The sequence below is a fragment of the Mesoplodon bidens genome (genome assembly GCF_964165515.1).
Source record: "Mesoplodon bidens genome assembly, chromosome: 14".
NCBI classification, from domain to species: Eukaryota; Metazoa; Chordata; class Mammalia; order Artiodactyla; family Ziphiidae; genus Mesoplodon; species Mesoplodon bidens.
Window position 1 is genome coordinate 89,214,724 of NC_138170.1, and position 14,435 is coordinate 89,229,158.

The 14,435-nt window shown below is 53.9% G+C and overlaps 1 pseudogene across 1 annotated transcript; it reads left to right on the forward strand.

Moving 5' to 3' along the window:
* Positions 1 to 12,198: 12,198 nt before the first annotated feature.
* On the forward strand, positions 12,199 to 13,539 carry LOC308627660 (phosphoethanolamine/phosphocholine phosphatase-like; annotated as a pseudogene). Its single transcript has one exon. The product of its transcript is annotated as a phosphoethanolamine/phosphocholine phosphatase-like (transcript).
* Positions 13,540 to 14,435: the final 896 nt, after the last annotated feature.

Here is a 14,435-nt window from a genome sequence, read left to right on the forward strand (position 1 = left end):
GCCGTGATACTGTCCCTAACTAAGGCCCTGACAGTGTCTCTGTCTAAGGGCCTGAATCTTCTCCTAACTCTGGTTTTGCCATTATACATAAAAAAAGCTCTGACGCTCGTGCTAACCGAGGCCCCGACCCTGTCCCTCACTAAGGCCCTGACACTATTTCTAACTCATGCCCTGACATTATACCTAACGTAGGCTCTGATGCTAACCCTACGTAAGGCCCTGACAGTGACCCTAACTAAGGCCTCCACACTATTTCTAACTAAGGGCGTAGCCCTAGCCCTAGCCCTAGCCGCAGCCGCATCCCCAGCCCCAGCCCCCACCCCTGATCGTACAGAGGCCCTTATGCTCCTCCTAGGCCTTTCCTTGACACTGTCCTTAACTAAGGCCTTGACACTATTTCTATCTAAGGCCCCAGCCCCAGCGCCAACCCCAGCGCAGCCCCAGCCCCAGGCCCAGCCCCGGCCCTAGCTCCAGTCCCAGCCCCAGCCCTAGCCCCAGCCCCAGCCCCAACCCCAGCCCCAGCCTCTGATGCTTATCCTAAAAAGGCCCTTATGCTACTCCTAGGCCTTGCCCTGACACTGTCCTTAACTCAGGCCTTGACAGAACTACTAACTCAGGCTGTGATACTGTCCCTAACTACGGCCCTAATAGTGTCCCTAACTAAGGGCCTGACTCTCCTTCTAATGTGGCCCTGCCATTATACATAAAAAAGGCTCTGACGCTCGTCCTAATCGAGGGCCTGACACTGTCCCTCACTAAGGCCCTGACACTCCTTCTAACTCAGGGCCACATTATACCTAACGAAGGCTCTGATGCTAACCCTAACTAAGGCCGTGACAGTGACCCTAACTAAGGCCGTGACAGTGACCCTGACTAAGACCTTGACACTATTCCTACCTAGGCCCTGCAGCTACACTTAACTCAGGCCCTGACACTGTCCCTAAATAAGGCCCTGATACTACACCTACAACAGGTCCTGACACTGTTCCTAACAGAGGCACTGATGCTAGTCCTAACTCAGGTCCTGAGAGTGTCCGTAACAAAAGCCCTGCTGCTGTCTAATATCTAAAGTTTTGACAGTATCCTTAGCATATATCCTGTCCCATCTCTTACTAAGGTCCTGAAACTGTCCCTAAGTGAGCCTTGACGCTGTCCCTAAGTGAGACCCTGAGCCTGTCCTTAAGTGAGGCCCTGAGAATGTCTTTAACCAAGACCCTAATGCTGATCCTACAGAGGCCCTCATACTCCTCCTAGGCCTTGCCCTGACACTGTCCCTACCGAAGGCTGTGACGCTGTTCCTAAAGAAGGCCCAGGTGTTCTCAGTAACTAAGGCCTTCAAACTGTCCCTCGCTACGTTCCTGACTTTATCCCTAGCCCGTAACGTGACTCAGTCCGTAGTTAATGTCCTGCCTCTTACCCTACCTGAAGCCCTAATGCTGTCCCTAACTAATTTCCTGACTAGTCATCAGTAAGGCCCTGACACTGTTTGTAAGTAAGGCCCGGAAGCTGTGTCTAATGCAGGCCCTGCTGCTGGCAATAACTAAAGGCCTGACACTATCCTGAGCTAATATACTGAACCATCTCTAACCGAGGTCCTGACACTATCCCTAAGTCAGCCCTGATGCTGGCCCTAAATCCCTGAGGCTGTCCCTAAGACAGGCCCTGAAGCTATCCCTAACTGAGGCCTTGACACTTCGCCTAACTCAGGCCCTGACCATGTCTTTTTTTTTTTTTTTTTTTTTTTGCGGTACACCGGCCTCTCACTGTTGTGGCCTCTCCCGTTGTGGAGCGCAGGCTCCGGACGTGCAGGCTCAGCGGCCTTGGCTCATGGGCCCAGCCACTCCACGGTATGTGGGATCTTCCCGGACCGGGGCACGAACCCGTGTCCCCTGCATCGGCAGGCGGACTCTCAACCACTGCACCACCAGGGAAGCCCCCATGTCTTTAACTAAGACCGTAATGCTGATCCTACAGAGGCCCTGATGCTTCTCCTGAGTCATGACCTGACAGTGTCCCCAGCTAAGGGACTGACGCTAGGCCTCACTCAGGCCCTGTCGCTCTCCCTACGTCAGGCTCTGACGCTTTCCCTACCTGAAGCCCTGACACTGGTTCTAAACAAGGCCCTGATATTCTCAGTAACTAAGGTGTTGACACTATACCTGGGTCATTTCCTGACACTATACCTAGATCATAATTTAACCCTGTCTTTAGGTAAAGTCAGGCCTCTTACGGCAACTAAAGCCCTGATGCTGTTCTTAACTCAGGCCCTGAATTCAGCCCGAAGGCTGTGACACTGTCCCTAACTAAGGCCTTGATGCTCTAAGTCAGCTCCTGATACTGTCCTTAACTAAGGCCGTAATACTATTCCTCACTCAAGCCCTGACAGTGTACCTAACAGAAGGCTCTGACACTAGTCCCAACCAAGGTCCTGACAGTGTCCGTAACAAAGGCTCTGTTGCTCCTAACCAATGCCCGGACACTGTCCCTAAGTAGAGCCTGAGACTATGGCTAACTCAGGCCGTGACACGATACCGAACAGAGGTTCTGATGCTGGTCCTAGCTCAGGCCCTCACACTATTTCTAAGAAAGGCTCTGGTGCTACTCCTAACTAAGGCCCTGAGACTACTCCTAACTCACGCCCTGACACTCTCCCTAAATAACGCCCTGACATTACTCCTAGCTCAACCCGTGAATGTGTCCCCAACTAAGGCCCTTGTTGTACTCCTAATGTAGGCCCTGCCACGATACCTAAGAAAGGCTTTGATGCTAGTATTAACTAAGGTCCTGACACTGTCCGAACTAAGGCCCTGACACTACACCTACCTCAGGCCCTGGCACTGTCCATAACTAAGGCCCTGACACTGTCCCTAACTCAGGCCCTGACACTGTCCCTTACAAAGGCCCTGCTGCCGTCAATATCTGAAGTTGTGACACTCTCCTGAGCATATATCCTGTCACATCTCTTACTAAGGTCGTGAAACTGTCCCTACGTGAGCCTTGACGCTGTCCCTAAGTGAGGCCTTGAGAATGTCTTTAACCAAGACCCTGATGCTGATCCTACAGAGGCCCTTATGCTCCTCCTAGGCCTTGCCCTGGCACTGTCCCTACCGAAGGCCATGACGCTGGTCGTAAAGAAGGCCCAGGTTCTCTCAGTAACTAAGGCCTTCAAACTGTCCCTCGGTCCTTTCCTGACCTTATTCCTAGCCCGTAACCTGACTCAGTCCATTGTTAATATCCTGCCTCTCATCCTACATAAAGCCCTAATGCTGTCCCTAACTAAGGTCCTGAATAGTCCTTTTAAGGCCCTGACACTGTCTGTAAGTAAGGCCCGGAAGCTGTCCCTAATGTAGGCCCTGCTGATAGTAATAACTAAAGGCCTGACACTATACTGAGCTAATATACTGACCCATGTCTAACCAAGGTCCTGACACTATTCCTGAGTCAGCCCTGACGCTGTCCCCAAATAAAGCCATGAGGTTGTTGCTAACATAGGCCCTGAAGCTACCCGTAACTGAGGCCCTGACGCTCTCCCTAACTCAGTCTCTGATCATGTCTTAAGACCGTAATGCTGATTCTACAGAGGCCCTGATGCTGCTCCTGAGTCATGTCCTGACAGTGTCCCTAGCTAAGGGCCTGACGCTAGGCCTCAGTCATGCTCTGACCGTCTCTCTGTCAGGCTCTGACGCTGTCCCTACCTGAAGCCCTGATACTCGTTCTGAACAAGGCCCTGATCCTCTCAGTAACTAAAGTTTGACACTATCCGTAGGTTATTTCCTGATACTATACCTAGACTTTAACCTAATAGTTTCTTTAGCTAAAGTTGAGCTTCTTATGCCAACTAAAGCCCTGATGCTGTGCCTAACTGAGGCCCTGACTTTAGTCCCAAGGCCATGACACTGTCCCTAACTGAGGCCTAGATGCTCATCCTAAGTCAGGGCCTCATACTGTCCCTACCTAGGGCCCTGACACTATTCCTAACTGAGGCCCTGACACAATCCCTAACAAAGTCCTTGACTCTACTGCTAACTCAGGCCCTGACAGTGTCCCTAAATAACGCCCTGATACTACTCCTAACTCAGGCCATGACATTGTTCCTAACTAAGGCTCTGATACTACTCTTAACTCAGGCCCTGATATGATACCTAACAAAGACCCTAGTCCTAACCAAGGCCCTGACACACACTGTCCCTATCTAAGGCCTTGACATTGCTCCTAACTCAGGCCTTGACATGATACCTAACAAAGGCTGTGATGCTAGTCCGAACTAAGGCCCAACACTGTCCCTAACTAAAGCCTTGACACTACTCCTAAGCCAAGGGCTTTAGTTAGGTCCTGTTTCAGCACCTTTTTTAGGAATAGCATCAGAACCTTTGTTAGGTATCGTGTCAGGGCCTAAGTTAGGAGTACTGTCAGGGCCTTAGTGAGGGACAGTGTCAGGGGCTGAGTTAGGAGTACAGTGAAGGCCTTGGTGAGGACAGTGTCAGGGCCTTAGTTAGGACTATTCAGGTCCTTAGGGACAGAGTTAGGGCTTCAGGTAGGCTAATTATTACTTAATAAGTAAGCCTTGTTAGGTATCGGGTCAGGGCCTAAGTTAGGAGTACTGTCAGGGTCTTAGTTAGGGACAGTGTGAGGGCCTTGATTAGGACTAGCATCTGAGCCTTTGTTAGGGACAGTGTCAGGGTCTTAGTTAGGACTAACGTCAGGACCTTCTGTTAGGTACACTGTCAGGGCCTGAGTTAGGATTAGTGTTAGGGCCTTTGTTAGGGACAGTATCAGGCCCTGACGTTGGACCAGCATCTAGGCCTTAGTTAGGGACAGTGTCAAGGCCTTGGGACTAAGTCAGGGCCTGAGTTACGCACAGCATCCAGGCCTTTAGTTGGCATGAGAGGCTCGACTTTAGCTAAAGACAGGGTTACGTTAAGGTATAGGTATAGTGTCAGGAAATGACCTGGGGATAGTGTGAATACCACAGTTACTGGGAGTATCAGGTCCTTGTTTAGAACCAGTGTCAGGGGTTCAGGTAGGGATTGCCTGGGAGCCTGTTATAGGGAGAGCGACAGGGCCTGAGTGAGGCCTAGCATCAGGCCCTTAGCTAGGGACACTCTCAGGGCATGACTTAGGAGCAACATCGGGGCCTTTGTAGGATGAGCAGTAGGGTCTTAGTTAAAGACATGATCAGGGCCTGAGTTAGGAGTACATTCAGGGCCTTAGGTAGGGAGAGTGTCAGGGCCTTAGTTAAGACTAGCATCAGAGCCTTTGTTAGGTATTGTGTCAGGGCCTGAGTTATGAGTAGTGTCAGGGCCTTAGTTAGGGACAGTGTCAGGACCTGAGATAGGAGTAGTGTGAAGGCTTTAGTTAGGGCCAGTGTCAGGGCCTGATTTAGCAGTAGTCAGGGCCTTAGTTAGGGACAGCATTAGGGCTTCAGGTAGGATAAGAGGCAGGACATTAGCTACGGACTGAGTCAGGTTACAGGCTAGGCATAACGTCAGGAAATGAGCGAGGGATAGTTTGAAGGCCTTAGTTATTCAGATCATCAGGACCTTATTTAGGACCTGCGTCAGGGCCTTATCTAGGGACAGTGTCCACGCAAGGCTTAGGAGTAGCACCAGTACTTCTGTAAGATCAGCATCAGGGTCTTTGTTAAAGACATTATCAGGACCTCTGTTAGGGACAGCCTCAGGGCCTCTCTTAGGGACAGCATCAAGCCCTCACTTAGGGACAGTTTCAGGAACTTAGTAAGAGATGGGACAGGATATAAGCTTAGGATAGTGTCAGGACTTTCGATATTGACAGCAGCAGGGCCTTTATTAGGGACAGTGTCAGGGCCTGAGTTAAGTGTAGCATCAGGGCCTTAGTTAGGAATAGTGTCAAGGCCTTAGTTAGGGTTACCATCAGTGCCTTCGTTAGGTATCATGTCAGGGCCTGAGTTAGTAGTTGTGTCAGGGCCTCAGGGACAGTGTCAGGGCCTGAGTCATTAGTAGTGTCAAGGCCTTCGTTAAGGACAGTGTCAGGGCCTGAGTTATGTGTAGCATCAGGGCCTTAGTTAGGAGTAGTATCAAGGGCTTAGTTAGGGTTAGTGTCAGGGCCTTAGTTAGGATTAGCATCAGAGCCTTCATTAGGTACTGTGTCAGGGCCTGAGTTAGGAGTAGTGTCAGCGCCTTTGTTTCGGACAGTGTCAGGGCCTTGGTTAGAACTAGCGTCAGAGCCTTTGTTAGTTATAATGTCAGGGCCTTAGTTAGGGACACTGTCATGGCCTGAGGTAGGTGTAGTGTCAGGGCCTTAGGTAGAGACAGTATCAGGGCCTGAGTTAGTGGTAGTGTCCAGGCCTTAGTTAAGGACAGTGTCAGAGCCTTAGGTACGATTAGCATCAGAGCCTTTGTTAGGTATCGTGTTAGGGCCTGAATTAGGAGTCGCACAAGGCCTTTCATTGTGGACAATGTTAGGGCCTGAGTTAGGAGTGGCATCAGTGCCTTTATTAGGAACAGTGTCAGGGCCTTAGTTAGGACTAGCATCAGAGCCTTTGTTAGGAATCGTTTGAGGGCCTGAGTTAGGAGTAGTGTCAGGGCCTTAGTTAGGGACAGTGTCAGTGCCTTAGTTAGGAACAGCATCAGAGCCTTTTTTAGGTATCGTGTCATGGCCTGAGTTATTAGTAATCTCAGGCCTTACTTAGGGACAGTGTCATTGCCTTGGTTAGGACTTGGGGGACAAGAAGACCATGCAACTGGGTGCTGCCGCTTTCCACCTCCTCTCCCTCAGGCTCCCTGGCCTGCCCGCGTCCCTGTGGCACAGCTCTGTGTTTGGTCACCCTTTGTGTGGTAGAGGCCTGGAGGAGATGGTCAGTGTCCTCATGGGAGGATCCTGCTGCCCACAGAGCATCTGGGACTCTGAATCCAAGTTCAGCAAGGGGAATACTCTGGAACTTTCTGACCCTCCAGGCCCCAAAAGCCTGGGAGCTTGGCTGGGCTCCCGTACCCACTTCTTATGCAGTCTCCCTGGCTCCCCCATCCCACCACAGTGAGGATCCAGAAGGTGCTATGTGAGGCCCTTTCCAGTCTGGGCAGCACCAGGGCCCTGGGGCTCTTCCAGGCCCAGAGCATCTCTGAGTGTATTCCAGTGTAGTGAAAAATTGACAGTTTTCACACAGTGTAGAACAAGCCTGGCTGTTATTTATGGTTCGTGTTGTGTGTGATTTTTCATGGTCTTGGAGAGTCCTATCATTTTTTTTATGCATCAGCACATTTTCCCACAGCACGTGCTTGAGTCCACAGGCTCAGGGGGTATTCCTGGGTTCTCTGGTCAGGAAGGCCCAGTCAGACTGGAGGGGAGACTGACTACACCCAAGGCCTGATCCTTGTCAGGCAGAGGGCAGGAGATAGTCCAGTTGAGGTAGGATTGAGGCTCATTCCAGGAGGGTCATCCTGACTGTGGTCTAAAGAGATGCCGCTGCTTCTGGGAATATTTTTTTCTAGAGGAGCAAAACAGAGATGTTGTATAGAGCATGCCTTGGACTAACAGGCAAAGGCAAGTCCGTGCAGGCCTGTGAGAGGGGGATCATGTCTCCCAGATCTTCATGGACTGTAGACCCAGCACCTCTGCAATCAGCCCCAGGTGGAGCAGCATTAAGACATAGAAGAAGTGGACTTGGGTCAGACTGCAGCTTTGTGATTGTGCACAGAGACGGCTGACTGTTTCCCAACTCCAGGGTTCTAGAACTGGGGCCTCTGGAGGGCATAGGCATTCAGGAATATGGTGAAGTGCTTATGGAAGAGTAGTTAGCAAAATGTAAGCCTCAGCCCACAGCAAGATACCATGCAAGATAACACAAGACCCCCAGTCCGGAAGTAGCACAGACATGACCTGCAAGTGACACTCAGACTTGCTTCTCCCACGAGCGGCTGGGGCAGCGGAAGGCTCGGCTGAGGCAGCTGAGCAGGCTGGGTCTGTACCCCACGACTGGGCAGGGCAGAGCGTGCTTGAGCCTTCAACGAGCCTCAGTGACAGGTGCAGGGCTGTGACCATCTTTAGTTCCCAGGGGCCATCTGGTGTCTCCTCGTTCTTGGGGAGGGTGAAACACAAACAAACTTTGTGAAATTTCCTGAGCTTTTGTGTGTATGTGTGTATTACGTGAGTGTGCGCAAGCATGTGCATGTGTGTGCTGTCTGTGCACAGGTCTGTGTACACCCGAGTGCATGTGAGTGTGTTTATGTGCAGGCAGGCACATGTGTGTATGCACGTGTTTTTGCATGCGCAGCACGTGTGATTGTGTGCCTGTGTGTGACTGCAGTCCATCTTTTCATGTGTGTGTGTACATGTGTGTGAATGCCGGTATGCTTGGGCATGTACGTGCACATGTGTGTGTACAGATGCATACTGTGGGGGGATGAGGAAGGCACGGGGTTGTTGCTTTCTGGTGCCGCCTTCCCCCACCCTCCCTTTTGCTGTGGCCTCAGCACTTTGTGGTGAAGTGTAGAGACTCAAAAGGAGGACCACTACCCGCTACCGTCAGTGATCTGTCTGCTCATCCTCACGGTCATCCATCTGTCCAGTAAACATCCCTGAGCCTGTGCCACGTGCTGGGGCCTGGGGTCCACAGTGAAGCAGGCGCATGCTCTCAGCTGTGCTCAGCCCAGCCGTGCGCGGGACAGAGAAGCTGCAGGCCAGGTATGTCTGCGGAGGGAGAGGTTACCTCTGGCTGGTGGGTCAGCGGAGGTGGCAGCTGAGCTGAACTGAAGGAGCGGGATGGACGGAGCTCGCTCTAGAGGAGGGTGGGGGCAGGGGGCAGGGGAAGGGGCTGGGTGCCTGGCTCGCGGGGAGGACGCATCGCAGAGGGGCTGCAAGGGTGGCCAGACAGCTAGCTTTGACTTCGTTTTATAGACAGAACAGTTTTGGAACCAGAGTGACAGGATTAGGCCCACATTTTTCCTCTGGTGGCGGCTGAGGGGTTTGATGGCAGAAGAGAGGAGATGGGCCGAGGAACAGGGGTGACGGTGGGGGCTGTGCCTCCGCCAGGCTTCCAGCCTCTTTGTGGTGGTCCCTTGGGTCCACAAGGTTAGCACACACCTTGCGTGAGGCCAGAATGGGGCTTCCTCTTCATTCCCTCTTTCCCAGAAGTAAACGCAACACAGTTTGGAGTTGGTGAGACTGAGGGGGCCATCTTTCAGGAAAGGCAAGCGTCAGCGTTGGCTGGGGTGCCCACCCGGGGACAAGGGGGACCCTTAGCCAGACCCGCAGACCCCGGGGAAGGACACGGTGTGCTCAGAGAGGCAGGGATAGTCAGGAAAGCCAGGTGTGCAGAGAAGGCTCGGCCAAGGGGGCCCTGGGGGCTCAGAGACTCAGGAAGTGAGGGGAGGGGCGGCCAGACATCCGTGAACTAGGCCCAGGGGTCGACGGACCAACGGTCGTGCTGTGTGCAGGGTGGACACACAGGGCCAGAGGCACTTCTGTAGGGAACGTCTCCTGGGTGCAGTGGGCTCTGGAAATTGTCTGCGGGTTGCCACACCTTCTGGGGGCTCTCCGGCCCAGGCCCTAGCCGGGAGCTGCCTGTCCAGCCTACCCTGGCTCCACCTCCAGACTGCGCAATCCTGGGCGGGCGGGACAGGCTCCTCGTGCCTCGGTTGCCATGACCTGTAACGTTTCCTTTCCAGTTTCCAGATTCATTGTAAGTATATATGTACAGTTTCTTGCGTTGTCTTGCGCCACCCGTTGGCTTAGGGAAGAACTCTCCTAGTAGGTTGGCCTGCAAGGTGTGCTACTTCAGAGCTTCCATCTGACATACTCTTCCCTGCCCGAAATGCAAACACAGCACACACTCCCTGCCTGGTTTGGGAATGATGACACCTCACCTCTCACCTCTCCTGCCGTCTCCTGCCCGCACTCCAACCTCAAGGACACTTCGGTTCCGCATCTGACTCCCGACCCCTCCAGCTGGCTGGGGACAGGCAGCCTCATGAGACAGTGCACACAAAGTTTTCTGGCCGGGCTGTGAAGATGAGGACCAGGTCCCACCTGTGCCAATGAAGCAGGCGTCTCACCTGGATTAGTCTCCGGGCTGTTGAAGGTGGACTGAAGGTCAGACAGTCCAGAGGCCAAGGGCCCCAGAGGAGGGGGGTGTGGGCACAGGTAGACCAGGAGCAGCTGCCCATCTGGTCAGGAGAGTCCAACAACCCAGGACTTTCTGGTTCCTGGGGGGAGGAGAGGGCAGAGGCAGTGGGGGCCCAAAGACAGGTCTTGCTTCATCTCTGGATGGAGCCACTCAGGTGAGCCCAGGTTTTGAGGGATGAGTTAAAGGATGCAGGCTAGAGGGTCAGGGTTAGAGGATCAGGTTAGACGGTCTGAGTCAGGGTCAGGGTAAGGGTTGGGAGTTTACAGGTCAAGGTCGAGTATCTAGGGGCTAGGGGTTAGGAGCCTTAGGGTTTAGGATTAGAGATTAGGAGGTTAGGGTTAGGGAGTGAACAGTAGAGATTTGGGCGTTAGGGTTAGTGGGTTAGTGTTAAGCACAGCTGACCCACGGCCCCCCTAACCCCACACGTCTGAGTCCTGTAGGGTGGACAGGACTTGCCTGGGGTCACTCACGAGTGGGGGTTCACCTGGGCCGCTGGTTATCTACCCCCGTCCTGGAACCTGAGAGCAGAAGAACGAAACGTCTGCTCGGGTCACTGACTTTCAAATCCAACTCAACCTCAGTCAATGGCTGTTAGGGCCTCAGAAGCCCACAGGGCTCCCTCCTACCATCTGAACTGGAAAGAGTAGTGCTGGCCCCACTTGGCCTGGGCAGCCCAGGTCCAGCACAGGCCTGACTGAGCTCACTCCATGGTCATGTTATGAATTTATATAGAACTTGGTGCAGCGACCTACCAGCCCCCAGGTGCTGCCTCCTGAGGGCTGGTGGGGCCCTCCTGGGACTGCAGGCATCCTTTGTCCCATCTGAGTGGGCATCAGTAGACATCAAGTCTCAGGACAGCCCTTGACCTCTGACCATCCAGGCAGTCACCTATGGTCCTCCAGCTCAGGCCAGTCTGGTCCCTGTCAAGCCCCTGTGGCCAATTACTGAGCTGACCTTGCTGCTGGCAATTGAACAGCTACCTGGGCAGCACAGACAGCCCTTTGGGATGTTTCAGTTACTAACATGCATGTGGTTGAGAAAAGGGCCTCCCCCTCACAGGCCCATAGCCTGCCAAGTGAGGTAATAACCGTCTAAACATTTGAGTGTGTCCCTGACATAACAACCATACAGCAGACCATGGCCTTGCAATCCTTTGGGCTTCCAGCTGTAACAAACTTTTGATATTCATACTCATTAAGAGTCAAAGATACGGGAGCAACTGGGCCACCCAATGGACAGTTTGACACTGAGGCCGCATGGTCTTGGAGATCCACATGCACCCATGTGGTCTCTGAAAGCTGCCAATGATGGATTCCATGATACGGCATAATCCTTGAGCCTCCCACTGCTTCATTGAGCAAGAATTTGCTAACCACCATAGCATTTAGTCTCTGCTCTTTGTAAAGGAGAGAGGAGACTGGATAAATGAGCAGTATTGTTCTTGGGGGATGGGTGAGTCATGTGGCCAGGGGGCAGGTGTGACTCCTGGGCTCCCGCCACCAGAGACATCAAGGAGGGCTGTGCCTTTTGCAAGAGGAAGAGATTCTTGCTGTTGTGGATGGACAGCAAGAGCACTGGATGGGTGGCTGCAGCCCCTGACCCTAAATCAGCCCCTTCCTTCCTTGGCCTTCAGATCCCACAGCTGTGCAGTGGGCCGTCAGTGGTGTGGAATCTGCCGCTTTCCCCAGTCCAGCATCTGTTCTCATGCCAAAGTCCAGAACCTCAGCTTTCCTTTGGGAACTTCTTACTTGTTTCCAGTCCAAACAGTTCCAGAGGGCTGATGCTACGTTCCACCCACCTTGAAGATGGGCATATGATCCACATCTAGCCAATCCCATGTTCCATCCTGTGGGTGCTCTGATGGGTTCAAGGACGATGCTATGATCCAAACCAGGCCAGTGACGTTAATTTTATTTCATTTTTTGGCCATACTGTGCACGCGGGATTTTAGTTCCCTGACGAAGGATTGAACCTGTGCCCCCTACATTGGGAGCTCAGAGTGTTAACCACTGGACCACCAGGGAAGTCCCATCCCCTCATTTTCAAAACTGCTATTGATTTAAAGCACACAAGATGGTTGTGATATGAGTGGCCTTTTCAGTATGACTTCTTTGACTTAGAATGTTTTCAATGTTTATCCATGTTGTAACATGTATTATCAGTGTTTCATTCATTTTTTTATTGTGGTTAAAAATACATAACATGGGGATGGGGGGCAAGTGGAGGGAACGGCCCAGATGCACACCATTCACGGACCCTCTGGACTGGAAGGACTCGTGAGAGCCGGAGCCCAGAAATCCGGGGATGGATAAGATGCAGCGTCCCCTCCAATTCCCGTAAGCGCCCCTTGCTCCATCCTGCACCCAAATACCTCAGCTAGGCCCTCTCCCCACTCTTGACACTCCAGACTCAGCCGGGACAGACCTCTGCAGCCGCCACTCCCCACCCTGCAGGAGAAGCTCAGAGGTCCTGTCCCCCTTTCCTCTGAGGGACTCTTTTTGGTGACCACAAAAGGATTTGGTCGCTCAGGACAAAGCTGGTAGAGGACAGTGGGATGGCTGTGCCCGGCGCGCCACGCTTCCTCCTGACCTTCGACTTGGACGAGAGTATCGTGGACGAAAACAGCAACGACTCCGTCGTGCACGTGCCGCGGCGGGCCAGCGGCTGCCTGAGAGCCTGCGTGCCACCTAGCGCAAGGGCTTCTACAACGAGTACATGCAGCGCGTCTTCCAGTACCTGGGCGAGCAGGGAGTGCGGCCGCGGGACCTGCGCGCCATCTACGAGGCCATCCCCCTGTCACCCGGCACGGGCAGGCTGCTGCAGTTTGTGGCCAAGCAGGGTGCCTGCTTTGAGGTTATTCTCATCTCAGACGCCAACACCTTTGGCATGGAGAGTGCGCTGCGCGCCGCCGGCCACCACGGCCTGTTCTGCCGCATCTTCAGCAACCCGTCGGGGCCCGACCCTTGGGGGCTGCTGGCGCTGCAGCCCTTCCACGCGCACAGCTGCGCTCGCTGCCCCGCCAACATGTGCCAGCACAAGGTGCTCAGCGACTATCTGCGCGAGCAGGCCGACGACGGCCTGCCCTTCAAGCACCTTTTCTACGTGAGCAACGGCGCCAACGACTTCTGCCCCATGGGGCTGCTGGCAGGCGGCGACGTGGCCTTCCCGCGCCGCCACTACCCCATGCACCGCCTTATGCAGGAGGCGCAGAAGGCCGAGCCCAGCTCCTTCCGCGCCAGGGTGGTGCCCTGGGAAACCTCCACCGAAGTGCGCCTACACCTGCATCAGGTGCTGAGGACGTGGCCTGCAGGGGCCACCCGGGCGGGGAGGGCGTGGGGCGGTGGGGGTCGGGAAAGAGAAAGCTAGTTTTATTACTCCCTTTCCCTTTCGTTTCGGTATATCCCTCCAGGATTTCCCGGAATCCCAGGTTGGTCCATTTGGGGACTGGAGGAGAGAGTTGGGAGCTGTCCCCATCTGTGCAGTTAACCCAGCTCGGCTGCCTTCCCCAGTTCCACTGCAAGCGAATTCCGGAGTCCGGCCGCAGCAGCGTGGCGCGCATATCTGAGCAGGCAGCAGTGTTTCCACAAACCTTGTCCTCTCAGTTGGGAGGACGGGGTTCCCTGTCAGGGTCGAGAAGGAACATGTCCCGCCGCGTTGCGGTTAACTGTTGCCTTGGGCTGCGTGGCCTCCCTCCTCCAGTCTTCTGTCCAGAGGACCTAGGCCCCGAAATGTTTCCCCCCACCTCCCCCACACTGGACTCCCCACAGAGAGAGGTGGTGCTCCCTACCAACGGTCCCAGGCCTAGATCTTGCTTTACCTACTGTGACTACACTACACTCCTTGCCTCCCCCAACCCCACCCTGTAAGCATCCCCACAGGATAAAAAGCTGGAGGGAACGGTCACCTCCTGTTGGTGGAAAGAGGTAGCACACTGTCCCGGGGCTCGGGTCTGGCCAGCCAGGGACCTCACAGAGCCCGAAGATGTCTCCTTGCAGCACAGCCTCGTCTATGCAGCAAGAAAGCAGGGACTTAACCAAGGTCGCCTCACTGACTGGGCCCTTTTGAGCCCCCCTCCTCCCGTATGGAAGAGAAAGCCATGATGCTTTAAAGCAGAGCCAGTGGAAACCCAAGGCCCACCTCCCTCTTCTGGGGTTTCAGAGCTGTGAAGGAGGTGAAGGGGCAGAGGTGAGCGAGGTGTCTCACGCTGCCGTCTGGGGGATGAGGGCGAGGTGAGCTCTGCTCTCAGCCCCACTTAAGTGAGGGAGCTGGTCCCCACTCTTGGAGGAGTGCCCAGCCTGGGGCACCAAGACTGAATACACAACAAAGTAGGCAA